Source organism: Cibotium barometz, chromosome 58 (assembly GCF_041138505.1).
Source record: "Cibotium barometz isolate CiBa-2024 chromosome 58, ASM4113850v1, whole genome shotgun sequence".
Classification (NCBI taxonomy): Eukaryota; Viridiplantae; Streptophyta; class Polypodiopsida; order Cyatheales; family Cibotiaceae; genus Cibotium; species Cibotium barometz.
In genome coordinates this window covers 1,970,744-1,998,361 of record NC_141103.1, presented here as the reverse complement: position 1 = coordinate 1,998,361, position 27,618 = coordinate 1,970,744, and the positions used below count along the sequence as shown (strand labels likewise).

At 49.8% G+C, this 27,618-nt stretch overlaps 1 protein-coding gene across 1 annotated transcript in view; it reads right to left on the bottom strand.

The window, feature by feature from the left end:
• LOC147605793 (Transducin/WD40 repeat-like superfamily protein) overlaps positions 1 to 27,618 on the bottom strand; it is a 156,014-nt gene that overhangs the window by 26,568 nt on the left and 101,828 nt on the right. The gene's annotated exons all lie outside the window — the stretch shown is intronic.

The following is a 27,618-nucleotide window of genomic DNA, read 5'->3' as shown; positions in this document are numbered from 1 at the left end:
GTAGTACGTACCTGCCCCACAACTGTCCTGTATAAAGCCATGATTCCCCAAATCAACTCTGTGGGCACTCCCATCTCCTGTAGTCTGCGCATCAGTCTGGCTCTCGGTACTGTGTCAAAAGCTTTGCGGAAATCCACAAAGCAACAATAAATCCTCCTGGCATATAATCTGCCCTCCTCAATAATAGCTCTGAGTGTCAAGATATGATCAAGAGTGGAGAAACCTCTCCTGAACCCTGCCTGCCCTGATGCACGTATGCCCTCTCTTTGCGCCCATCTACTCAACTCCTGCTCAAGAATAGATGCATATAATCTAGCCAATGTGTGACCAATCATGATGGTACGATAATTCCCAGGAAGCATGGGATCCCCTGACTTGAAGATAGGCACAATCGTGGACATATTCCAAGTCTCAGAAAAACCCTCACACATGGCTCGGTTAAACATCATAGCAATAAGCTCTGCAAGCATATCTTTGGCATGAATAAAGTGCTCTGCTACCAAACCATCATGATCATATACTCTCCAAGTCCTCATCCTGTCAATAGCTTTCCTTACCATCTTAGCAGTAAAGAAAGCACATGTCTTTGGGCATGGCTCTGATGGGTCTGGCAGGGGCGGCTGTCCTGGTGCTGTGTACAGGGATGCTGCATACTCACCCCAAATCTCTGTGGAGGTAATGGCTGATGATGGTGAATGCTCATGGAATAGTCTCCATGTCTCGCCTGAGTCCTGACTCATAAATAACTGATACAAATCCCTCTCTAACTGAGCAAGATAAGCCCTCTTCTTCCATCGCACTAGGTGCCGGAAGGTAATCTGTGACTGTCTGTGAGTGGTAACACCCATGAGCACCTCTCTCTGTAATCTGATCCTCATCTCTCTACACTCCTCATCATACCGACTGTTCTAGGGCATGTTCCCAGATCGTCTCCGTGTAGGCTGACTATGGGGATATGCCTCTGATGCTGCAGCATGAAGCGTCTCTATCAATATCTGAGTGAGCTCATCTAATGGCCGTCTTGGCTCCTCAGCACATAAGCGTCTGTATATCTCATCCGTGTACACGGTGCCAGTCTCCCTCGTAAAGGTAAAACGAGTGTGTGTGGAGACCTGTCCCAATGGAGCGGTGTTGAACTGAAATGTGAGAGTGAAGGACAAGATAGCATGATCCATTGCTATTCCAACCGGCCTAGTGCCTACCATAAAATCCCGAAAAGAGAGAATGAGACTGGGCTGAGCCATAACATAGTCCACTATACTAGCACCATGCGGATGTGGAAAGCTAGTGAAACCGCCCGATGTCGGGAATCTCTGTAGGCCATTCACGATGGCCAATCCATGTGCAGTCCCCATGTCTATCAAATACCGCCCATACACTGTATGTTCCTCATCTTGTGAGAGTCTAGATAGGCCCATATCCCTGACATCAAGCTCCCTCAACATCTCCTTTGAGGTATCATAAAATACTGTCTGGTTATGGGCGGTCCTGGCATTGAAGTCCCCCAGGAGAATGATGTCACCATCCCTGGAGAACTCCCAAATGTCATCATCCAAAATAGAAAAGGGAGACTGCCTGCTAGGTGATGCATACACTGATGTACTAGGAGCAAAATAGCATATAGCAATGTAGAGATATCTGCCCGTCTCTGCCCTCAGTCTAACCCACATGTACCTAGCTTGCTCATCTCTGCGGACTATATGTATCAGTGGCTGTAGCTCCTCTCTAAACAATACTGTCACTCCTCCTGAGCCCCATCCTCTATGCTCTGAACGAGTCTCTTGTCTACAAGCTGTCTCCCATCGGTATCCACTAACATGTCATGGACTGTCTAAGAGCCTGATGCGTCTCACAGTAGAAGATGATGTCCCTCCCAGTGAAACTATTCTCAAAAGTCCCTACATCAAGGCGTAGAGATCCATTACAATTCCAAGTAGCAACTTTGAGTGTAGTCCCATAGGTCTCGCGCCGTCATGAAGAGCGCCTCTCCATAATCACCACTCTACCATCTCTACAGAAGGCCACTTTCCCTTTCTCTCGGGCTGCCCGTATCTCGGGCATAACTTCTTTCATGTGGGCAAGTTGCGAGAGTGTGAGGTCATCTCCAAGAAATATTCCCGTCTTCTTGAGTGTAGGACGTCTCTTCAAGAAGTCCTTCTTCGCTTCCATGGAGGGGAAACGAATGATAAGTGCTCTCTCCTTAGAAGATTCGCCACTACCTTCTCTCTTCTTTCCCACTCTCCATGCCTTTGTGTGCGTGGCTTCAATGCCCATCATAGAGAAGAGCTCCTTGGTTTCCCTTCCGCATCATCACGGTCTTTTAGACCGGACACTCGTACATGTAAGGCCCGGGTCTTCCTCCTTTGCTCCTCTTCAAGGGTCATGTTGATGATGGTGGGAGTGGGGATGGGTGGCGATTCTTTACCTTTCCCTTTCTTGGCGACCTCAATCCATTTCTCCGCCTCATCCATCTTCCTTTGTGTCTTTGTGATCACCTCCACCCATGAAGATGTCTTCTCTTTATGTTGCTCCCCCTCCTCTCGAATGATCCTCATTTGTTCCTTGATGGTATTCAGCTCTTCAATAAAGGAAGGCTGAAATTTTCCATCCTCAAGCTTGCTTTTTGAAGTGGCTTCCAACTCCTTTTTTAGGGCTGAGATTTCAGCCGCTTGACTTTTAGCATGTAATTTGGCCTCCACTAGTTCCTCCTTTAAGGCTGAAATCTCAGCCTCTTGCTTGGAAGATCTCTCTTCGAGCTCTTGGATTTTGTCAAATCCCTTCTCGAGTTTGGAGAGGCGGTTTATGATTGCGGTAACAAAAGAGTCGACCATCTTCTTGTTTTCTTTGATAATTGTGCCGAGCTTGTCCTCCACCTTCACGAGCTCCTCTTTAAACCCGGTCTTGGCCATGACTTTTTGCAGAACTTCTCACAGCCAATGGACTGAAAATTAATCCATGACACCAGCGCGAAACAGCAGCAACAGGGAGGGGGGGGGGGTTTCAAGTCATGTAGGGGAAAGGGAAAGAGAGGAGATTCAGCAGAGAGAGAGAGAGTTATGTTGCTGCCTTGGGGGCCTGAGGAAGGGTGGATGGGAAGAGGGAGAACGAGGAGGCGGAGGCAGGCAGCGAAGGGGGGTGCGCAGGCAGGCAGCGGGAGAGAGAGCGAAGGGGGCGAAGGGCAGGCAGGGAGGACGAGGAGGCGGAGGCAGGCAGCGAAGGGGGGGGGCGCAGGCAAGCAGCGGGAGAGAGAGCGAAGGGGGGGCACAAGTAGACAGGCAGCAGGAGAGAGAGCAAAGGGGGCGAAGGGCAGGCAGGGAGGACGAGGAGGCGGAGGCAGGCAGCGAAGGGGGGGGCGCAGGTAGACAGGCAGCAGGAGAGAGATCGAAGGGGGCGAAGGGCAGGCAGGGAGGACGAGGAGGCAGAGGCAGGCAGCGAAGGGGGGGGGGGGGGGGCGCAGGCAGGCAGCGGGAGAGAGAGCGAAGGGGGGGCGCAGGTAGATAGGCAGCGAAGGGGGCGAAGGGCAGGCAGCGAAGGGGGCACGAGAGACAATTAGAGAGAGATGGAGAGTTAGAGAGAGAGAGAGTGTTAGGGAGTTAGAGAGTTAGATTTAAAGAGATTGAGTGTTAAAGAGTTGGATTTGGACAGATAGAGTTAGAGAGAGATGAAGAGAGAGAGAGAGAGAGAAAAGAAAAAAAGATATATTAACGTCTACGGAAGGCCAGATTGGCCTATGAGACAAATCTGTATACAACAAGTCCATGTCCTAAGTATCATGGAAAGAAAAACTGAAATGAAAAGCTAATCCTAGTCATATGCAGCTCACTATGAAGTCATTGTCTAGCATGCTACAGATGTACAATCGTGATAAGTGGTATATGATTAATTCCACCTAGTGGAGATGGTGGGGTGTAGAACATCATACTTGGGGCATGAGACGAGGACTCTCACTCTATTGTGCCCTGGTGTAGCCTCTGGACTCTCTCCTCCATAGCTCTGCAGTATCGTGCTTGGATCTGGGCAAACTGGGCCTGATGTAGTGGTGGTCTATGTCCGGGTAGTGGCGGTCTCCTGCCAGCTTTGATCTCTGAGGCTCTCTGTAGTGTGAGCCTTCGTCGGGAGGTCGATGATACAGGGGGAGGGGGATGTGGCTCGCTGATTGGCTTGAAGAAGCTAGTGATTTGTGGTTGGGATCTCTAGCTCTACACTTGTAGAAGCCTCTCTATATGTCGGTGTAGCTCAAGGAGGAAAAGGGCTAGGCATCTCTGATCAAGATACTCCATCACCCGGCTAAGTGGGCCAAAACCCTCTCTCAACAAGCAGTGGTATCTCCCTCTGATCTCATAATATACAGGGCATCTGAAGATGCAATACTCCTCTGACTCTACCTCTCTATGGCATAATCTGCATACTGTGTCCTTTCTAGGGGTCCGTGCTACTATCCCTAGTATGGGGAGTCAACATCATACTGGAAGGGCGGTCTCTCCATCCGATGCCAATCGTATGTGGAGACGTTAGGGGCCCAGGCCCCAAAAGCATGGGAAGCACTCTACAAGTACCCTGTTGAAGAGATGTGCAAGGAAAGGAGCTATGGTGGTAGAGGCATAGGAGAAGTTTTCACCTCGTATCCTACAGATCTCCCATGATGTAGCCTCTTAAGAGCTTTCTCTACCATACTCAAAGTGAAAAAAGTAGAGGTGGTGGGTCGAGGATCGGGTGGAGAGGGTAACGGGGCTGACCTATCATTTCGTACATGCTAGAGGGACTTTGTATAATCATGCCAGGTGGTCGGATTAGTGATGGGTGTGGGTGGTCGTGGCTCACGAAACCGCATCCAAGCCTCTTTTGAGTTAATGCTCAAGAATAGTTGTATATACCGACAAAAGGCCAGATGAATCTGAACTTACGAATAATTTTAAAAGAAAGAAGAGAATCACCAAAAACAAACAAAATTTTTAAAAAATAAATAGATAAAAAAGCTTAATAGAGATACCCGAGAAGAAAAAAAAATTAGTAATAATAACTTGCAACATAGCTAAATCACACACAAACAAATTCTTTATTGAACCACAACAAAAGAATTTCTAACAAACAAGCTAAATAAATTTTTGATAACTAATTAGCAAAAACAAACTTCAAATGACTAATTCACTAAAACAAAACAAGTAAAGACGAGAATACAAAAAGTGCGAACTTTACCTCAAAGATTGTCCAATCATGAAGTATAAGATCATCAACTTCATCATGCATAGCAGGATACCCTTTACCATGGTCTACTTGACATGGATCCCATGGCACCTCTCGAGATACTCACATCATAGTTGACTGATCTTCTCCACTCCTCTACCATTGCTAGCTTCCCTCATACCACCCCTCTAAAGCTAAAGTATGGATGATGCCCCAAAATGGTCGGTACGACGACGAGTGTCATGAAACTCGTGCTCGCCTCAAACGACAAAAGGAACTAGGGGAGATCTCTGAGCATGAAGCTCAAAGATTATACTGAGCTCTGACTCGTTGGAAGAGGAGGAAACACGGAATCGAACAATACTGGGAGTTGTACCAACTCCCAGTATTATTGTTCGATTGCTTTAGTAGGGAAGTGATTTGTTTTTGCTAGTCTAGTTGTAAGTGCTAGCCTTCATCATGGCTGAGTCTGCCCTTCACCTCCGGAGAAGTGATAGAAACTCAGCTCGTTGGTCTATGTATAAAAATTATGTCCTCTTGGTTTTAGGACAGTGCCTACCTGTGCATACCAGCTGTCTCAAGGACTACAAGGCTAGCCGGGAGTATCTATCTAGTGGAAGCTCCCATAGCCTAAACCAGTATGTCATTGTTTGGAATAGAGCCTCTCTCACTATCGGTGCAGCCCCCATCTCTGCCCGCAAAATCTCATGTGGCACTGATGGCTTACTCCTAATCATGCGTGAGATCATCGCCACTAGGGGCCTCGCCATCGGCTTCCACCCATCATACACCTCCTCTATATCTGTCTCGGCCGGCTCTCTCCTCTGTCTCCTCCTGTGGTATAAGCTAGGACCCCAGATGGGGGCACCATACAGTAGTGCAGGTGTAACTAGAGTATCAAATAGCCAAAGCTGCGTCCTTGGCTCCTGAAACTGTATATGTGAGCATTGCCTCTCTAGTGAGCCAAGGGCCTCATCAATCTAGCTTCGGCCGCCTTCCGCATCGAGAACTAAGGTCCAGCAAAAGTGATCCCAAGGCATACATATGAGGTAACATACTCCACAGGATCTCCACTATATGTAAACTATACTGCAGATCTACTTATCCACTGTGAGGAGGTTTTAAAGATCACGACCTTGGTCTTTCCAAGGTTCACAGTCAGGTCCCGGTCCTCGCAAAAGGCCCACAATGCATCCAAATGCCTCTGCAACCCCTTTGATGAATCAAAAATAAGAACAATATCACCTGCATACAAGAGGATTGGTATCAGGACTCCTACTAAATGTGCTCCTTGTCCTTCCTGTTTGTCTACGTAATCTGAGATCTCGTCAATGTATAGACCAAATAGAGTAGGAGACGAGGGGCAGCCCTGCTTCACCACAATAGTGCTGTGTATGACCTCTGAATCACCTCCTGCAGCCCATACTCTGCCTGTGACTGACTCATAGAGTGTAATGATCCCCCAAAGCATCTCTGTTGGCACTCCCATATCCTGCACTCTCCTCATCAGCCTAGCCCGTGGGACAGTATCAAAAGCTTTGCGAAAATCCAAAAAGCAGCAGTATATCCGATGCCCGCGAGCTCCCCCTCTTCAATGATCCCCCGTAGTGTAAAGATAAAATCTAGTGTGGAGTGCACTCTCCTGAAGCCTACCTACCCCGGTGCTCTGAGTCTCTGCTCCTTGGACCATCTACTAAGCTCATGCTCCAAAATCGAACCATAAATCTTGGCCAAGGTGTGACCAATCATGATAGTCCTGTAGTTGCTAGTGTCCATGGGGTCACTTGCTTTCAAGATAGGTACAATAGTATTCGATGACCAGCTGGCGGGGAAGCCCTCACATAGAGCCCTGTTAAACATGTGAAGCAGTAAAGGGGCAACCGCATCCCTAGCATGAGAGAAATGCTCGGTGAGGAGTCCATCATGATCATGTGCTGTCCCAGTCTGCATCCTATCAATAGCATCTCTCACCATGCTCAGGTGAACGAAGGAAGAGTGTGGGGGACGAGGTTTGAGTGGATGGGGGAGAGGTAGCTGCTCCGGAGCATGGTAGAGAGAGGTGGCATAGGTGTGGCACGTACCTGGCAAAGTAATTGGAGTCGGCAGGCGATCCTAAAAAAAATCCTCCAGGCCTCCTTACAATCCCTCCCAAGAAATAGCTGGTATAGCTCCTACTCAAGCCTGGCTAGGTAGGCTCTCTTCTTCCTCCGTGTGAGACGTCGGAAGATCACTCGTGCCTGCTAGTGAGTGGTGGATCCTAGCGCCACCTCCTGACGTAGATGGGCTCGGGTATCACGACATTCCTCGTCGTACCAGCTATTTTGTGGGACAGTCCCTCTTGGTGATGTAGGGGTGGCTCTGGAGCGTGGGAAGGCAGCTGCAGCATATGTATGGAGGGTGGCTGCGAGTTGTGTGGTAAGCTCATCAAGTGGGATGTGGGGGTCGAGGCCATATGGCTAGGCTGTAGAGTTAATCAAGGGGTAAACATGGGTTTAACATAAGCATGAAAGACATAATCCTAATCTAGTTAAACCAAAGATGCATGAGAGACTACATCTTGAATGACTTATATTAATCTTCATAAAAGCTAGGCATTAAATAGCCTTACAACTGAATAGCAAGTTAATGCTGCAAGGACATGTGTCCACTTATGTGCATAATACTATGTACATAAAGCGCAATCCACACTATACTAAAGTTGTCCTCGCCTCTTATTAAGAGGGGGTTCACACCATAAATACCCGCACACACAAAACACTTCTTTTACATTGTATTTTTCCCAACAATCCCTCCCTCAATGGGAAAGGTGTCATGAGCTGTAGTTAACCTATATGGGCCCAAACTAGAACTCATCTGTAGAGTGATGAAGTGTCTGAAATGCCAAGCCACATGGAACTAGAATGGTCTTCAACAGGATCCTACTATGTACCAAGCTTTGAATGTGCAACCAACGAGGTAAGACCATGAACGAAGCCCTCCCTAAATCTGAATCTTCATAGAAGAGTGGTGAGGATGAAGCAAAAGTGGATGACTTGCTTCTCAACAAAGAGGGAAATGAACTGAATGTTTCAACGTAGTGTGTGTGGTACAAAGTAGACATACTAGAAGATAAAACCCAAATAAACTACTTGGATGGTATTGTCACGCTGCTCGCTGAAGCTCTCCGCCTCACCCTGCTCTGCGCACCCTCGCTCCCCCCCCCTCCTCGCGCCTGTTTGCCTTCCGCCCCCCGCTTGCTTCCCTCTGCTCGCCGCTGCGCCCCCCCTCTCCTTCCTCGCTGCTGCGCCGCCCCCCCCTCCTTCCTCGCCGCTGCGCCCCCCTCTTCGCCATTTCGCCACCCCCCCCCGCTGCCGCCTGTTCGCCTCACCCCCCCCGCTGCCGCCTGTTCCCCCCCGCTGCCGCCTGGTCGCCCCCCCCGCCTCTCCGCCTGCTCTCGCCGCCTCCATTCAGCAGCGCCCCGCCTCCCTCCTCCTCGCGTTGTCGCCACCCCCCCCTCTGGGCCTCTCCTCTTTTCGCCGCCCCCCCCTTCCCTGCTTTTCACCCCTTGGGGGTTTTTGTTTTTTTCCTCTTCGTCTTCCGTCCTTCCGCCTCTTGGTGTGCAGCCCGCTTCTTGCAGGTTTTCCGCTTTCGCCTCGCCTTCGCTTGAGCTTCAGACTCTGATGGAGACTCCTCCCGCCTCGTCTCAGAGGGACTCTTCCGCAGCCCCCTCGCCCGCCACCGAGGTCCTCCCCATCAGGCTTTCTCTTTCGCCGGAAGAGGAAGCGAGCCTCACCGCAGAGGTGGAACGCCTTCAGGCTCACTCCACCATCTGCCGTATAGTCGGCACTCGCCCCAGCAGAGGGGAGATCAGGGATCTACTTCAGGCTCGCCTTCTTGCAGATGTGGGCAAGATCCTTGATGTACAGCTCTTGGGCCGGGGACATTATCAGATCGAGTTCGAGGCCGCCCAGAGCGTTGCCAAGGTCCTTGCCATGAGTCCTCTGGATATCAGGGGTGCTCGGGCTTTCTTCAGGCCTTGGCAGCATGGATTTGACCCAGCTGCGGCGGAGCAGGGAGAGCGCCTCTTCCATATTACAGTTTGTTTCCCTGGTCTCCGCCGGGAGTATCTTCCGCTCCTCTCCAGGCTCGGAGCACTGGTGGGCTCGGTTCTTGAGACGGGCCCCTCAGCAGCTTCAGTGGTGGCCAGAGCAGCTGGGCTACCTTCGGTCAGAGTGTTAGTATCTGACATCTCCTCCCTTCCTAAGGTCATTCAGCTACCTAGGATAGGGGGGGGGTGGATAGATCAGAGAGTGGAGTTCTCGGGGCTCCCGAACCAGTGCTTCATTTGCAGGCAGGTCGGTCATTTGGCCAAGGCCTGCCCTCGCAGGAGACCTCGGCCCTCACCACAGCAGCAGGCCACGGATGGCCCGCCCACAGATTCGGCTCGGCAGGCTGCCTCAGGGACACCTGCTCAGGCCACAGAGACCTCGGAGTGGCAGCCTGGACAGGGGCGCCGTCGAGGGAGACAGCCACAGCAGCACGCCCAGGTACCGCTGCAGCAGCAGCCACAGTCTCAGCCTCACTGGGTTCCCGTGAGGAACAGATTTGCTCCCCTTCAGGAGGAGACCCCTGCAGCGACCGAGGACCAGGAGATGCCAGCTCCCCCTCCTTCACCTCCCCCACACCCATCCCCTCCCACCGCCTCGCTTCCACCATCGCCTCCTCCCGCCCCCGCTCCGGTCTCGGCAGCGGCTCCCTCTCCTCCTCCCTCGCCTCCCCCTCCTCCCCCTCCGCCCGCCTCGCCTTCCCGGGAGGTCCTGGCAGCTCCCTGGCGCTCACCTGCAGTCCGGAGGGCGCTGAGCACTGACCTCGCTCGAGCATCACAGAGGAGACCTATGCCGATTAGGGCCTCACGGATTTCATCTATTCGTAGTCGGCTGAGTCGCCTCGGCATTCGACAGCGCTCGGCGGCGTTTGATTATACCTTCACACGGCTTTTTGGAGCAGAGGGCCCCCATGAGCCAGCACCCATCCGAGTGCATGTAGTGATACCTCCGGCCCGCGGGGAGGAGGCACTAGACTCAGCAGTGGCCTTCTCGTTCCCTCTATGTGGACCTTGTGACCGGGAGTGGACTCTAGAGCTCGCTCTCAGCACGTTGAAGACTCAGGCAGTTGAGTTTTCACATCACATGAGCGATTTGGAGGTTACAGATGTGCTAGGCCGACTTTGGGAGTTGGCTCATTTTGTCTTGGATCCCGGGGGTGTGGATACATCCGGGATTCGGCATTTGGTCGTGCGCATAGTTGCAGATTTGGCGCGCGACCCAGGATATGTGAGCATTCACGAGGTTACTATGTCAGAGCAGGAGGCAGTCGCCATGGGTCACAGCCACTGGCGCCTGATCCGGGATTCTTGCAGTACACCGGGTGGGCAGACTCGCAGCCGTTCGGATGGGGACTACTCTCCATCCAAGCCGCTTGCGAAGGCCCGCCGTACGGCTGAGACAGCATCCACCTCAGTAGGACATCCATGAGGATCATCTCATGGAATGTACAGGGCCTTGGCGGAGCACACTTTATACGCTATCGAGGCTGCTTGAGGCAGGAGCTACAGAGATGTCTGGTTGGTGGCAGCATTGACATTCTGATGATGCAGGAGCACCACTTGGGTGAGAGCAGGATCCGGATATATGGTTCGGTGATGCCTGGTAGATGGGACACTTTCTGGTCTGCAGGGTTTGGTCCGTTGGGTGGACAGGGAGGAGTATGCATGGTTATTGCAGATGCATGGCGGCAGGCCATTGTGGACCGAGGGATCATTGTGCCTGGTAGAGCACAGTATGTCATTCTGAGGATGCATGATGAGCTATTGGGTGTGCTCAACATCTATGCGCCCAATCACGCTAGTGCCAGAGCAGAGTTCTGGACTCAGGTTACAGATGCATTGCCAGAGGCCGCACATTGGTGTGTTGGGGGAGACTTCAACATGCTTGAGGACCCGGCAGATAGGGTGGGAGGCAGTCATGTTACAGTGCACGGCACGGAGCTTGCAGCTTGGGACCGGTTTTGTATGACACTGAGGATCACTGATGCATGGCAGCATGGGGCTTTCTCCCGGTCTCAGGACAGTCTTAGTTTCTCTCGGTCGGATCGCCGGCAGGGAGGGACTAATCTATCTCGGATTGATCGCTTTTATGTGGGCGATTGGTTGGGGGAGCGAGGGGGCTCCGTCGGCATTCTTGCTGGCACCTCATTTTCAGATCATGCGCCAGTTATACTGACTTTGGAGGAGGGGACACGGGAGCCCAGCTTGCAGTTGAGGATCCCAGAGAGGGTACTTGCAGACCCCAGTCTCGCTGAGGACATTGAGAGGATCTGGCATGATAGTCAGTGCTTTGACCAGGATGCAGCGGGCCAGTGTGCCCAGGGACTCATTGATCTTAGCTCTTTTCTACACGCTGCAGCTTTGACACGACTGGGAGAGATTCGCGAGCGGGAGCAACGGCTGAGACGCAGCCTTGCTTCGCTACAGCGCCTTCAGGAGCAGCAGCCTGCATGTGAGTGGGTGGCGTCCCAGCTGAGCCAGGCACGCCAGGAGGTTAGAGAGGCAGAGGAGCAGAGACATGAGTTTTACTATCGTCGTCAGGCCTCTCAGTGGACGCAGCTTGGTGATAGAGTGACTGGGGAGTTTTTTGAGATCACTGGACCCCGTCATGCGCGAGCAGGGGTTCGCCAGCTTGCTAGACCGGATGGATCGATAGCTACTGAGCTCGGGGAGATCAGAGCCATTGCCACTGCTTTTTATCGTGACTTGCTTTCAGCGGAGCCAGCCACTGAGGATCGAGATGTATGCAGACAGACTGTGTGGGCCCATGTGCAGAGGAGGGTCACAGACCATATGCGCACAGTTCTAGGTGCGCCTCTGTCAGAGATTGAGCTTGCCGAGGCCTTGAGGGTCCTGCCGCGACATAGTTGCCCAGGGGAGGACGGACTGACGCCGGCCTTTTTTATGCGCTATTGGGACCTTTTGGGGCCAGGCCTCCGCAGGGGCTTTCAGCATGTTTTGGACACTGGGGTGATGCCGCAGAGCTTTTCAGAGGGCTTGATCTATCTTATCCCCAAGGGGGAGGGAGTATCGGATGACATTCGGCATTGGAGGCCTATTACGATCCTCAATACTGTATACAAGGTCTTGGCAAAGGCCTTGAGTTTGAGGATCCAGCCCTTCCTGGGGGAGTTGATTCATGCTACTCAGACAGGATTTGTCAAGGAGCGCAGTATCCTTGACAACATCTTTACTTTCTGGGAGGCGACGGCCCGAGCTAGGTTTCTTGGCGAGGACTTGGTCGTGATGCTTCTCGATTTTGAGAAGGCATACGATAGAGTTGATTGGGGATTCTTAGAGGGCACTATGCTACGCCTGGGCTTTGAGCCAGGATGGATCAGAGGGGTGGCAGCTTTGTATTCCACAGCTCGCAGCCAGGTGCTGATTGCAGGAGGTCGGGGGCCGAGTTTTGAGCTGACCAGATCAGTCCGTCAGGGGTGTCCTCTCGCCCCTTTCCTTTTTCTCTTCTTTGCGGAGGCTATGAGTATGTATTTGACGGCAGAGGAGGTTGGTTTGAGAGGACTCCAGCTCCCAGTCCGGGGGGAGGATTTGCTTGATGCTGAGTTTGCAGACGACACGGGCTTATTTTTGCATGGCCAAGAGGCCAATCTTATTCGGGCAGAGCAGTCGCTCCAGGTTTTTAGTGCAGCTTCGGGAGCATTGATCAATTGGCGCAAGACAGTGGCCTTTTGGATCAGTAGTGCTCCCACTCCGGCATGGAGTCCGGACCCCGGTTTTAGATGGATTCCTCCCGGCACAGCAGTGCGGTATTTGGGATGTCAGATTGGCCTCGATTTGTCACCTGAGCAGCAGATTGCCCCGCTTCTTCTGAGCATTCGGAAGAAGCTATTGTATTGGAGTACAGCTCGACTATCCTTGGCTGGGAGGGTGGTGGTGGCAAATCAGGTGCTGTTAGCGACCATGTGGTACATTACGTCTTGCTGGATTTTTTCGAGCTCTTGCATCAGCCAGGTACAGAGGCTGATCAGGAACTTTCTGTGGTCTGGGCGGGACGGTCAGCCAGCTCGGGCAAAGGTTGCATGGGCAGTTATTACACTCCCGCTGGCTCAGGGCGGTTTGGGCATTATAGATCCAGTCGATCAGAGTAGAGCCTTATTGGGGAAGCTTATTGTTCGGGGGTTGCTTCCAGGCGCTGAGCCTTGGAAAGAGCTCCTCTTGCAGCGATTGCAGGCCCGGGCGCCTCCTGCAGGGGGTACTTGGGCACCAGAGATTCGCTGGATATTCATAGAGATGAGGAGGACAGGCCTCAGTAGAGGATGGGAGGACAGATTTGCTTTGAGTATCCTGAGAGCTTGGGAGCTGCTGAGACCGGGGCTCTCTCAGCGGCCTCCGTCTTGTGTTGAGGAGCGGGCCAGGCAGCCGCTCATCTGGTGAAACCGATCCCGTCAAGTGGGAAAGACTCTATTGGACACCTACACGTTTAATAGCACAACTTTAAAACCACAAATAAGATATGGACAACTTAAAACAACTTGAAAATTAAATGAACAGAAATGGAAAGATGGACACCAGCACTGGGGCCGGAACGGGCCGACCCCCCCCTCAATATATGATATATTTATTGGGAGTATTTAAAGAATACAATGCTCCATGGGTTCTGAGAACCAGATGATGTCCATGTACATATGAAAACAGTATTAAACAAATAACTCGAATTTCGATGTAGAAAAACTCGGAGCAGAACGACCACTAGTGTGGTCCAATCACTACGGTCCTGTGCTTTCACTGGACTCCGCGGAGAGCACCATACTGGTGTTCCGAGACCACGCACAGACAGGCGCTCTCGTACTAACGCCTGGCTCTCCCGATCTCAGCACCTTTGGACCGAGGTTCGCCCATAAAGCTTGGACAACCCGGCACCGAACGGGTGTAGGCCGAGCGGGACGAATCTCTTACCAGATTTAAACATTAAATGCTTTACTCAAATCTGAAAATCACTTACTTGTAGATGGTTGATAGAAGACCAAAACTTGTAGTGTTTGTGTAGTCTTTGAAACCACCTTTGTTGGAGAAAGAGGAGCCTCGTGAAGACTCACCACTAAGAGTACCACCAAAAAGGGCACAGCCGCCTGTAGGGTAGTTGCAGCCAACCTGTAATGAGAAAGTCCCCTGCTGTGGTACAGCCGTGTAGAGGGTGGCAGCCTGTAGGGAAGGCAGTCGTAGCAGTAAGGAGGTACAATAACAGTGGCAGCCAGCCTGTAGAGGAGCAAGCGCAGCCGGCAGCAGAGAGAGAGAGTCGCCTGTAGGGTAGTTGCAGCCAGCCACCAGTGGAGAGAAGTAGACGCCTGTGGGAGAGGATTGCAGCCAGCCGCCTGTAGGTAAGGGTTGCAGCCAGCCAGTATGGAAGGGTGAAGGCAGCCGCCTGCAGCAGCCAGTTTCAGTCGCCTGTAGAGAGGGGCAGTTACAGCCAGTTGGAGCACAAAGGCAGGTAGCCTTCAGGTGGTGGCAGCCGGCTGTAGAGAGTCAGGCGCAGCCAGTAGTGCAGGGGCCACAATCGCTTGCAAGAAAGGAAGCGTAGGTTGGTGAAAACTCAACGCCAGGGAGAAGCGATGAAGTACCACGCTTGAAGGAAGCCTCTTTTTAATTAAAATAAAGGTGGAGTTAACCTTAGTAATTCCCACGCATGCATGAAGGGGACTAGTGGGGGTTGGTGACCATGCCCACCCCCACACTCACTTAAAAGTGAGGCTCCCCACCTTGGCCCCAAAGTGGGTGCCCAAAGGGGGTGCCCACTTTTAAATGAATGTGAACCCCTAACCTTATAAAAATAAAGGGTTAGAATTTAAAACATTAAAACAAACATGTGCGACATACTTACCACCTGTTCACATGCACTGAAACTTGTCAGAATACAGGGCACACTTCACGACTCACTGGCAGGCGTCCCCGCTCAGTAAGTAACACGTCAGGCAGGCAAACACACGAATACATGTCATGCGAAAACAGTTTCAAACATGCAAAATATGTGTGCATGTGCAAAAGTAACATGGACATATCTCCCGTTCATGGAACATGTACAAAATATCTGTCGGCACAAAACTGGCACGACATTTATTACATAAAATCCTGGTCTTCCTATGGAGTGACAGTCCCATAGGTAAGACGCAGTTCCAGGCACGAGTTTCCCTAGGTGTGACAGTCCCATAGGTAAAACACGGCACGAATACTGGCCCTTCCATGGCGTGACAGTCCCATGGATCGAACACAGTCCAGGTCATACACGGGTGGCACTGATCTGGCTCCCGTCCATATGACACCATCCTGCTAACACACGGGTGGCACCAGTCTGGCTCCCGTCCATGTCAGCAAAATACTGGCCTCTTCACATGAGACACCGGCCTGGCCTCAAGTGAACGAGACGCAAAAAGTAGGAATGGACCAAATGGTCGGCCAATTGGTGACATCCCCCCGGGCTTCTAAAGAGTTGACCTCAACTTAAAAGCCTCAAGATATGCCTGCAACAATTGTGGATAATCTGCAAAATATTCCTCATTTACCCACTTGGCATCAATAGGCAAATAATTCTTAAACTTCACAAGGTATCTCCTGGAAAGCTTTCCTGCAGGTAGCTTTCTCTCCTTGTGAAAAACAATCTGTTCTGGCTGGAGGATCTCCTCAAGCTCTTCAATTTCTGGCGGATCTTCTGTGACAGGCTCATCAGGATCTTGAAGGGTCCATAATAGCGAGGAGAAAGCTTAGGATATGATCCTTCTCGTCCTGGCCTCTTCCGAAGCCTAGCCTTCTCAAATTTCAGCAATACCCAATCACCTTCTTTGACTTCCATGTCCCTTCTATGCTTGTCAGCAGCCTTTTTATGCTTATCCTGAGATCTTGCAATGGCTGTCCGCACCTGACCAAAGGCAACATCCAAGTCACGAACATATTCATCAGCTGCAAAAATCTCATCCTTGGTACGAAGGATGGGTGGCAAGACCACTCTGCCATAAACAACCTCAAATGGAGCCTTTCCTGTGGAAGCATGGATGGTGTTGTTGTAGGCAAACTCAACAAGTGGAAGATACTTCTCCCATGCACTCTTCTGATCTGCTACATAACACTTCAATAAATCCAATACAGCTGAATTTGCAGCTTCACTTTGGCCATCCGTTTGGGGATGATAAGCTGATGAAAACTCAAGCTTAGTACCCATATTATCAAACAAAGCCCTCCAAAATAGGCTTGTAGTCCTGGGATCTCTATCCCCAACAATGGATTTAGGCATACCATGATGCTTGAAAATATTAGCAAGAAAAAGCTTTACCATATGATCAGCTTTAATGGTTTTCTTGACGGGCAAGAAGTGAGCTTGCTTGCTAAACCTGTCCACAATAGTCCAAATAGCATCATTCCCATGCTGGGATCTAGGCAAATCCATAATAAAATCCATCGTAATACTTTCCCAAGGTTGCGAGGGAATAGGCAATGGCTGAAGCAAACCTGGAGGCTTTTGCCTGTCGAATTTCACCTTTTGACAAGTAATACATTCACGCACATAAGCCTCAATGTCTTTACGCATGCTTGGCCAAAAGAAATATCTCTGAATCATGCGAGTAGTAGGCATAATACCTCTATGACCAGCATAAGGTGGAGCATGACATTCGTCCATAACCTTTGGACGCAAATCCTTCACCACACATAGGCAATTATCCTTCATGAGATAACCCTCATTGATAACATAAGAGGCATGTGAATGACCAGCCCTCAAATCAGTCCAGATATGGCAAAAATCAGCATCCAAATGATACAAATCTCTCATAGCAGATAGATCTCCATGAGAGGCCACTGAGACTGCAGCAATATAAGGCCTCCTAGATAGTGCATCGGCCACTACATTTTTCTTTCCTGGAGTATGCACAATCTGAAAATGAAACATGGAAAGAAAATTCGCCATTCTCATTTGCTTCTCTGAAAGCTTGGTTTGAGATAAAAAGTATCTCAAGCTTTGATGATCTGTCTTGACCACAAATTCAGCCCCAAGAAGGTAGTGTTTCCAAATCTTTAAGGCGTGAATTACAGCCAAGAGCTCTTTCTCATAGATATCCATATGAAGCTCAGCATCATGCAAACGACGGCTCTCGTATGCAACTGCATGCCCTTCTTGATTTAGGACAGCTCCTATGCAATCACCACAAGCATCACATTCAACCACGAATGACTTGTGCAAGTCAGGAACAATCAATACTGGTCCACATATGATCGCATGCTTGAGCTGCAAGAAAGCATCCTGTTCCTTTGAAGTCCATTTGAAAACAGTTTTCTTCTTCGTGAGATCATGTAGAGGAGTGGCAATCATAGCAAAATGCCTTATGAAACGCCTGTAGTATGAACATAATCCCAGAAAACTACGTACTTGATGTACGTTTTGCAGTTCGGGCCAATTCCGAATAGTCTCTATCTTTGCAGGATCCATTGTAACTCCATCCTTGGATACAATATGTCCTAGATAATGAATCTCTGAAAGGAAAAACTCACTTTTCTTAGCATTGAGGAAAAGTTTATGCTTCCGCAACTCTTCGAACACTGTGACCAAATGAGTTCTGTGTTCCTGCTCATTCTTGGAGAAAACCAAGATATCATCAAAGAAGACTCCTGTAAACTTACGATGGGATCGGAATATCCTATCCATCATACGATTAAAAGTAGCAGGAGCATTGGTGAGACCAAAAGGCATTACCAAGAATTCATATAATCCGAAAGCTGTCCTGAATGCAGTCTTATGGACATCTTGCGGTACCACACGTATCTGGTGATAACCACTCTTCAAATCAAGTCTGCTAAAGCAAGCTGAGCCATCAAGCTTATCCAAGATATCATCAATACGTGGAATAGGAAATCTGTTCTTGATGGTAAGCTTGTTCAAAGCTCTATAATCTACACACATACGGAATGATCCGTCCTTCTTTTGAACAAGAAGCACAGGAGAGCAGTAAGGTGAGGAACTGGGCTGAACCAAACCTTTCTCTAAAAGCTCATTAACCTGCTTCATAATTTCTTCTTGTTGTGCAGCACTCACTCGGTATGCGGGTTTGTTAGGTGGAGAACTACCTGGCACAAGATCTATGCAATGATCTTCGGGCCTTTGGGGAGGTAGTTCACCTGGCAATGAGTCAGCAAAACAATCTTTGAATGCATTAAGAAAATTCAGCCTATCATTAGACATAGCATCCACACTTTGATGATTTGGCACAAGACTATCACGCACAAAAATCAAGTACGCTGAAAGACTCTTTTTCATTGCTTTATTAATTTGGATGTGTGATACAACTGGGATGGAATCCCCTTCTTTGCCAGCATCAATAGAGTGCATGCGGCCTTTATGCATAAAAGAAATGATATTGGACTTGTAGTCTTTGCGGGGCTCAAGCCTATGATGCCACGGCTTGCCCAACAATACATCACATCCATTCAAAGGAGCAACTAAGAAATGCTCATTGTCAAGGTAGCCCTGTATATGAATACGCAACTTCCCAATCAAAGGGGTAACCTGCACCTCTTTACCAATGAATGCAGCTTCGGCTTCAATCTGAGGTCCCATGCTTTCAACCTCAATACCCAATGCAGCTGCCATTTGCATAGAGATGAAATTGTCAGTTGCACAGTCATCAAACATGAATAGTGCGGGCTGATCCTTAACTTGCCCCCATGCCTTGCAAACCATTCTCTCCTTAGCATCATGACCTGTATTACCTTGCACATCAGGAACTGCATGAACATTTGCTTTGGTATGCTTGTCCTCGTGCTTTGGTTTGCGATCTGGGCATTGCCGGAACATGTGGTCTTTGCTACCACAAGAAAAGCATTTTCCATCCTTAGCATATTGCTCTCTTTGCTCCGGGGTTAAGCCAAATTTGTTCTTTCTTGGGCCCTGTTCTTTATTTTCAGCTTTACCACCCTTGTAAGGCTCCCGGAAGTTCTTTTTAGGTGGCTGTCCGCCCTTTTGCTGATTTGGGGCAGCCTTGTCCTTCGCCTTGGAACCTCCTTGATCCTGCTTGATCTTGAGCACCAATTGCTCTGTAGCAAGGGCAGAAGCTGTGAGTTGTTGCAACGTATGTTTTGGGTGCAATTCAATACCCGATCTGTAAGCAGGTTGCAATCCAGAACGAAACTTCCTCTTTCTTTCCTCCTCAGAGATTAGCATGAAGGGAGTCACTTCCAGCAACACTTTCCAAAATTTGTTCACATACTGTTGCACACTCTCATTATCTTTTTGTTCCAGCCTGTCCCACTTTTGAGTGAGAGTTTGCTCTGCATTGGGTGGCAAGAACTGAGCATAAAACCTATCTTTGAATTCCTTCCAAGTAGAGATGGGATCCTTGGTGATCTTTTCGGTGATCCACCAATGAGCAGCAGTGCCTTTCAGAAACATGCTAGCATGGCGCACCTTCGACTTTTCTGTGAAATCCTCATCACTAAAGGCAATGTCGAATTGTGCCACAAACGCTAACACCTTAGAAGCATCATGTTCACCATGAAAGACATCAAATTTGACAGATTTATCACCTGCTTTGAACTCCTTGAGCTTCCTGGCATGAGGCTCATGGTCCTCTCTTTTTCTTTTCCCCTTATCCAACGGGGTAGCCCTGTCTGCATGGGCTCCATGGGCCGTCATAGAAGCTTCATGGGGCACGGTGGCATGTGCTCCACGAACTCGAAGCTCAGATGCATGTGACTTACCTGCATATGGCATGGTCTCTCCATGAGACAACTCAGAAGGCAAAATTTTTCTGGAAGCAGACCTGTCACCATGAGATACATATCTTGCATGCATGTGACTTTCGTGCCCTCCATGAGCACTGGCATACATATTTCTGTCAGGCTTAGTGCCTTGGGGAGAGGATGCATGACGAGAAGTGACAGTCACCTCTTCCTGTTGCATATAAGATTTCAGCCTCTGGGATGCAGGATCTCCATGCTTTAAACGAGGTGGATTTCTGAATTTTAGCTCTCCGTCATCCCCCTCTTTGATATCACCTTTGCGAAGGAGATAGGCAAGTGCCAACTCCCTTGGTTTCTTGCCCACTTCACGAGCCATAGATTCAAAGGTTACATCAACCATAGCATCTGCCTTCCTGGCTTCAATAGCACTTTGCAGATGAGGATCTTCATGCAAAAACTTCAATTCTTGCTCTTGAGCCTGCAAAAGTTTTCTCATATGTTCCATTTCAGCCCTCATAGCATCAGGGTCTTGCTCAAGCATAACTGTCTTTCCTGGAGACAGTTGACCTTTGGATTCACTATCCATAACCCTTTCAAGAGGCTTGTGTCTACCTCGCAGGGCATCAGACCCACGAGAAGCACTAGAGAGACCCCTCGAATTTGGTACTTCCAAAGGGTTGCCTTGGCTGTCCATTGTGTTCAAAGTTTGCTAAAAGCGGGATGTCCAATACACAGGTTCGTTTCCCCACTAGGAAGAGGGAAACAACCGTGCTCTGATACCAATGAAACCGATCCCGTCAAGTGGGAAAGACTCTATTGGACACCTACACGTTTAATAGCACAACTTTAAAACCACAAATAAGATATGGACAACTTAAAACAACTTGAAAATTAAATGAACAGAAATGGAAAGATGGACACCAGCACTGGGGCCGGAACGGGCCGACCCCCCCCTCAATATATGATATATTTATTGGGAGTATTTAAAGAATACAATGCTCCATGGGTTCTGAGAACCAGATGATGTCCATGTACATATGAAAACAGTATTAAACAAATAACTCGAATTTCGATGTAGAAAAACTCGGAGCAGAACGACCACTAGTGTGGTCCAATCACTACGGTCCTGTGCTTTCACTGGACTCCGCGGAGAGCACCATACTGGTGTTCCGAGACCACGCACAGACAGGCGCTCTCGTACTAACGCCTGGCTCTCCCGATCTCAGCACCTTTGGACCGAGGTTCGCCCATAAAGCTTGGACAACCCGGCACCGAACGGGTGTAGGCCGAGCGGGACGAATCTCTTACCAGATTTAAACATTAAATGCTTTACTCAAATCTGAAAATCACTTACTTGTAGATGGTTGATAGAAGACCAAAACTTGTAGTGTTTGTGTAGTCTTTGAAACCACCTTTGTTGGAGAAAGAGGAGCCTCGTGAAGACTCACCACTAAGAGTACCACCAAAAAGGGCACAGCCGCCTGTAGGGTAGTTGCAGCCAACCTGTAATGAGAAAGTCCCCTGCTGTGGTACAGCCGTGTAGAGGGTGGCAGCCTGTAGGGAAGGCAGTCGTAGCAGTAAGGAGGTACAATAACAGTGGCAGCCAGCCTGTAGAGGAGCAAGCGCAGCCGGCAGCAGAGAGAGAGAGTCGCCTGTAGGGTAGTTGCAGCCAGCCACCAGTGGAGAGAAGTAGACGCCTGTGGGAGAGGATTGCAGCCAGCCGCCTGTAGGTAAGGGTTGCAGCCAGCCAGTATGGAAGGGTGAAGGCAGCCGCCTGCAGCAGCCAGTTTCAGTCGCCTGTAGAGAGGGGCAGTTACAGCCAGTTGGAGCACAAAGGCAGGTAGCCTTCAGGTGGTGGCAGCCGGCTGTAGAGAGTCAGGCGCAGCCAGTAGTGCAGGGGCCACAATCGCTTGCAAGAAAGGAAGCGTAGGTTGGTGAAAACTCAACGCCAGGGAGAAGCGATGAAGTACCACGCTTGAAGGAAGCCTCTTTTTAATTAAAATAAAGGTGGAGTTAACCTTAGTAATTCCCACGCATGCATGAAGGGGACTAGTGGGGGTTGGTGACCATGCCCACCCCCACACTCACTTAAAAGTGAGGCTCCCCACCTTGGCCCCAAAGTGGGTGCCCAAAGGGGGTGCCCACTTTTAAATGAATGTGAACCCCTAACCTTATAAAAATAAAGGGTTAGAATTTAAAACATTAAAACAAACATGTGCGACATACTTACCACCTGTTCACATGCACTGAAACTTGTCAGAATACAGGGCACACTTCACGACTCACTGGCAGGCGTCCCCGCTCAGTAAGTAACACGTCAGGCAGGCAAACACACGAATACATGTCATGCGAAAACAGTTTCAAACATGCAAAATATGTGTGCATGTGCAAAAGTAACATGGACATATCTCCCGTTCATGGAACATGTACAAAATATCTGTCGGCACAAAACTGGCACGACATTTATTACATAAAATCCTGGTCTTCCTATGGAGTGACAGTCCCATAGGTAAGACGCAGTTCCAGGCACGAGTTTCCCTAGGTGTGACAGTCCCATAGGTAAAACACGGCACGAATACTGGCCCTTCCATGGCGTGACAGTCCCATGGATCGAACACAGTCCAGGTCATACACGGGTGGCACTGATCTGGCTCCCGTCCATATGACACCATCCTGCTAACACACGGGTGGCACCAGTCTGGCTCCCGTCCATGTCAGCAAAATACTGGCCTCTTCACATGAGACACCGGCCTGGCCTCAAGTGAACGAGACGCAAAAAGTAGGAATGGACCAAATGGTCGGCCAATTGGTGACATCTGGAGCCCAGCGGTTCGTACAGAGCAGGGTCATATGCTGGGTTCTCGGCCTCGTCTAGCCTGGGGACCTTTAGCGGCAGGCCCAGCTCGTAGTTTTGGAGACTGGCAGGCTTTCTGCAGTCTACCAGAGGAGACCCAGGTGGAGAGGCTGAGTCACTTCAGAGGGGGGTTGATTATGAGGGATGATATTCAGGAGGCACTTTCAGAGGAGTGGTTCACACCTCTCGAGCCAGTGGCCCCACGGTGGATGGGTGCCTTCACACAGTTGGAGATCCTGATTGCTGTCAGAGCTAGCACTGAGGATGGCAGATGCCTCTATTATGAGATTCAGGATGAGGGCCGACTCCAGAGAGTGGAGGTGGAGTCGCCTTTGGTGGCAGAGTGCACCTTTCAGAGGATTCGGGTAGTGGCTGCCGCTTCTCGGAAGTGGCATATTGACCCCGACCCTGCTGACGTGCTCCCGGATTGGCGTATATGGGCATATGCAGCGCGCCCCTTGGCCCGGCTACAGTGGGACCCCGGAGAGTACGAGTGGCATGATCCTTATGCATCCCTTGAGGCCACAGAGATCACATTTTTCCAGTATACTGTTCGGCTGGGACGGCATATTTTGACGGCGAGGAGGACGGTTTCTCCAGCGGCAGCGGGGCATTGGCGATTGCAGGGACTATCACAGGAGTTCCTGGAGGATTTCTGGGCTCGACTCTGGGCTAGTCGACAGGCCCGCAGGATCTCGGCTTTTCAGTGGCTGGTCGCCCACAGGGGCTCAGCAGTTGGCACTTGGCTTGTTTATAGCGGTCTTCCGGCGGCCTGCGTCCGATGCGGCCACCCTATGGAGACACAGAGACATTGCCTTTGGGACTGCCCTCAGGCACAGCAGATTTGGCTGCGGATGCTGCGTATTCTAGCCCCCCTCTCTCCAGAGGGTATGTTTACGTGGGGTGCCGCTGCTTGGTCGACTTCGTCAGGGCCTGCTATGGGCTATGAGATGGAGCAGGGCAGTCAGGCCATCAGATTTATTAGGGGCCAGCCTCGCCTGGTTCCGGCACCGGATTTCTCGTCCGACAGCTGGACACAGGAGAGGGATTTACGATGGGAGCTCCTCAGCAGCCTCACCATCTGGTTCACCTGGAGGGCCCGGTGCTTCACGGCCTTTGAGGGGAGATTAGAGCCACCAGCAGAGACTGTTCGGGGGATTTGGCAGGAGTTGATCCACACCCTGCGAGGACAGTACGACCGCATCCGGGGAGACTCGGATGAGGCGATTTTACGGCGCCAGGCCTTTCATACCACTTGGCGCTGCGGCCCGTTCTACACCCTACACACGGGATCCCCCCGTTGGCACTACAGGCCACCTGTTTGGCTCTTCCCCCCCCCCATTGTATGATTTAGCCGCTCAGTCCTTTAGACTGATGCTTGTATTTTGCAGCACCTAGGGAGAGTCTCCCGGGCTGCCATGATGTATTCACTGCTCCTCTCTCTGTTAGGAGCAGGAGAGAGCTCTTTTGTAGCCCTACGGGCGTTTTTTTTACATAACTAATGAAAGGATCTTTTCTCGGAAAAAAAAAAAAAACCCAAATAAACTAGAAAGCCCATAAAGGATTGTTCACACACAAGCTAGGATAACCAGGCATAAGCGCTTGTTCACACACAAGGCTCTGAAATATCCAGCAAACCACCCTTCGGAGCGAAGGTGAAATGTTAGAGAAAGCCTTCAACAGTTCCATGTTGGCCTCCAAACTGTGCAATGCCAACATTAGACATGGTTCCATGGCAACTCAGAGGCTCACGTTTGAGCATGGTTCAGAGGTCTGACAGAGCATTCTCATGGCTCTGCATCCAGACATGACTCAGAGGCCCCAAGTCTAAGATGTTTGCACAGCAACTCAGCGGTCTAGTGCATGAAAGCACCTAACAAGACTACAGAGCTGCACTGAGAGTGCAGGCCGACTAGAGGCATCCGGAGCATAAAAGTTGGCCAGGAGCGGCATCAGATTAAAGTGGAGGCAGTAGGCGAGCACCAAAGAAGAACTTTTGTGAAGTTGGTCTATCGAGGATTTCCATCTTTCTGCATAGTGCTATGGCGTCCTCTTTCAGCGAGGCTCCTTCCTTCCATCCCACCACTCTCACATTCAATGCCCTAATCTTCTTTCTTTTCTCCTCTGAGTGTGTCATTGATGATGTTTGGTGATGATGGTGGGTTCCGTTGCTTCTTGGCAATCTCTATCCAGAAGCTGCCTGCTTCTTCCACTTATTTCTGTGTTTTCTTAATCATATCGGCCCATGTGGTTGCCTCGTTTGCCTTCTTCTCCTCTGGTTCCTGGAGGGCCTTCATTTGCTCTCTAAGTGTATTCAGCTCATCATTGAGGGATGGCTGAATTTCTCCTCCTTCAAATCGAGTGCGTGCCCTCAAGGTCTCATTTTCCACTTTAAGAGTGGCAACTTGGGCCTTGAGCTCCGTGATTAGTGAGGCATGGTGGCTGGTTTTTGCGTCCAACATTTGGACCATTTCCTCCTGCATCTTGCTAAGCTGAGTTGCCATGTGTACCCACATGTCTGCCTTCCACCTATCCATCTCCTCTTGCATGGAGGCACGCAACCCACGCATAAGGTCATCACTATCCTTGTTCTCCCCAAGCTTCTTTTGTATGTGCTCAATGTCTGAATCCTGCATTTTGCATACTTCTCTCATGGTGGTCAGGCATGTTTTGATATGGGGGTCACTGATCTTCTGTGTGCTCGCCCAAATCGAGCTGTATTTCCTCTCCTTCTCACCTCTAGTCCTTGTTTCCGGTGAGCTGTCCGTGTTGAACTGAAGAGGTCCCCTTTCTAGTACTGATTCTGGTCCTGAGCTGGTGGCCCCCATAGGTGGCAAGCTGCAAGTGGGGAGGCAGGTTGTACAGGCAACAAGAGCAGGAGAGAGGAGATGCAGGTTGGACAACGAAGAGAGAGAAGGGAAGAGGGGGCAGCGTTGGAGAGGAAGCCGTGCATGTTCGAAGAGAGAAAGAAGCGAAGGTGGGGCAGTGAAGAGAGAAGGGAAGAGGGGGCAACGAAGAGTCAGAAAGAGGCACAGGTGGGGTAGCGGGCGTGTGGGGAAAGCGGAGAGAGAGGCGTAGCTGGGCGAAGGTGGGCGCAAGTGGGGCAGCGAACCACAGGTGAGAACGAAGGTGGGGCAGCGAACCACAACAAACATAGGTGGGGCAGCGAACGGAGAGAGAGAGAGAGAGAGAGAGAGAGAGAGGGAGAGAGAGAGAGAGAGAGAGAAATGAAATGAAATGTTATATTAACGTCTTCAAAAGGCCAAAGTGACCTATGAGACCAAAGTTACAACCATGTGACATCTGATACACTGTCTGGAAAAGAAAAGAAAGAACTGAAGGTAAGTATCTAGCCCCACAATACATCAGTAGGGGGCATCCTGAAGCAGCAACTAGGGAGAGTGGGAAGCTAATGCTACTAGTCAAAATGAGGTACATGAGTACATAGATACATGAATACATGAATATGGGGGAGTACAAAAGTGACAGTGAGTACAACAGTATATGGCTGGAGTCGTATCATCCTAGGAGCTCTAGCTGGGTCTTTGCCGGATGGCCTAATGAGATGCCTGGTCGGACGAGCCCGATCTCTTAATCTTTCCTCTTTGTCAAGTAGACACACTGGCTGAAAATCTTGCAATATAGAAATTACTTCTTGCCATACATGCCTGTGATGCATACCCAGATTGTATTTTCTGACAGCTTGGTTGTGGATAGGAGAATACATTGCCTTGATCATCAAGAACATCATCAACAAGGCATACACCAAACTTGGAGAGGAAGTATGCTTTTTTGGGTTGTAGGGCAGCCAATGAATGCTGAAAAGCCCTACTCCAATGAATACTTTCTTTTCACAAAGAGTTGCCTCGATCTGGAGGGTCTGCGTGACCAAGCAAGATGACAAAGAAGCATTTGCCATTCATATATAAGCTTGGTGGAATAAGGGCAGCTCACAATCTGGCCTTCAAATCTTCCAAATATGACATCTTGGTAAGAAACTGTCGAATCCCCAAAAGCTTTTGTTTTCATTGTCGCAATCAAATGTGCCAGCATCAAAGTCCAAGGTTGCTTTTGGTGAGGAATTCAAGAAGTAGAGTTGCCTTTCTTGCAATGACATGGTTAGCGAATATTGAGTATATTCAAGCCTCCATGCATTTTGGGAGTGCACACAAGTTCTTTTTTGAGCAATCTGACGGCCTTTCTATCTATTTTTGTCTGCCATAAACATTCTAAAGCTTTGGACATAAAACTGTCAATACCCTTATTTGACCAAGGCACAAGAGGCAAGTGGAACTGAACATAGGCCATGATGATGGATTGGACAATATGCAGCCATACATGCAATGACCATGTCGACAATTTCCAATACTCAATCTTATGATTCAACTTATCCATAACCCATTGCCTTCCTTGCTTTAGAGACACTTTCCATCCAATAGGATATCCAAGATGCCGTACTATCTGGTCTCGAGGCAAACAACAGGCAAGTAGTTGGCAAAACATCAGTATCGGCATATATTGCTGCTACTTCTCAAAAGTCTCTCTCCAAGAACAGCCAGCCATGGAGGGGGCATCCCCTTTTTTTTTTGAGGACTACACCTCTACAGAGAGTTGTAGTCCACCCACGAGCGGATATTTCTTTCTGTTAACTAATAGAAGGATCTTTTTCTAGGGAAAAAAGGTCTAACATAATAGATAGATCAAGAATACCATTACACTCATGAAATGTATTCTTGGTTAGCCATTCCTTTTCCAATGTTTAAGACCAAAATTAACACTTCATTCTCATTCTGAATTGGAATGTTTTTCTAACCTGATC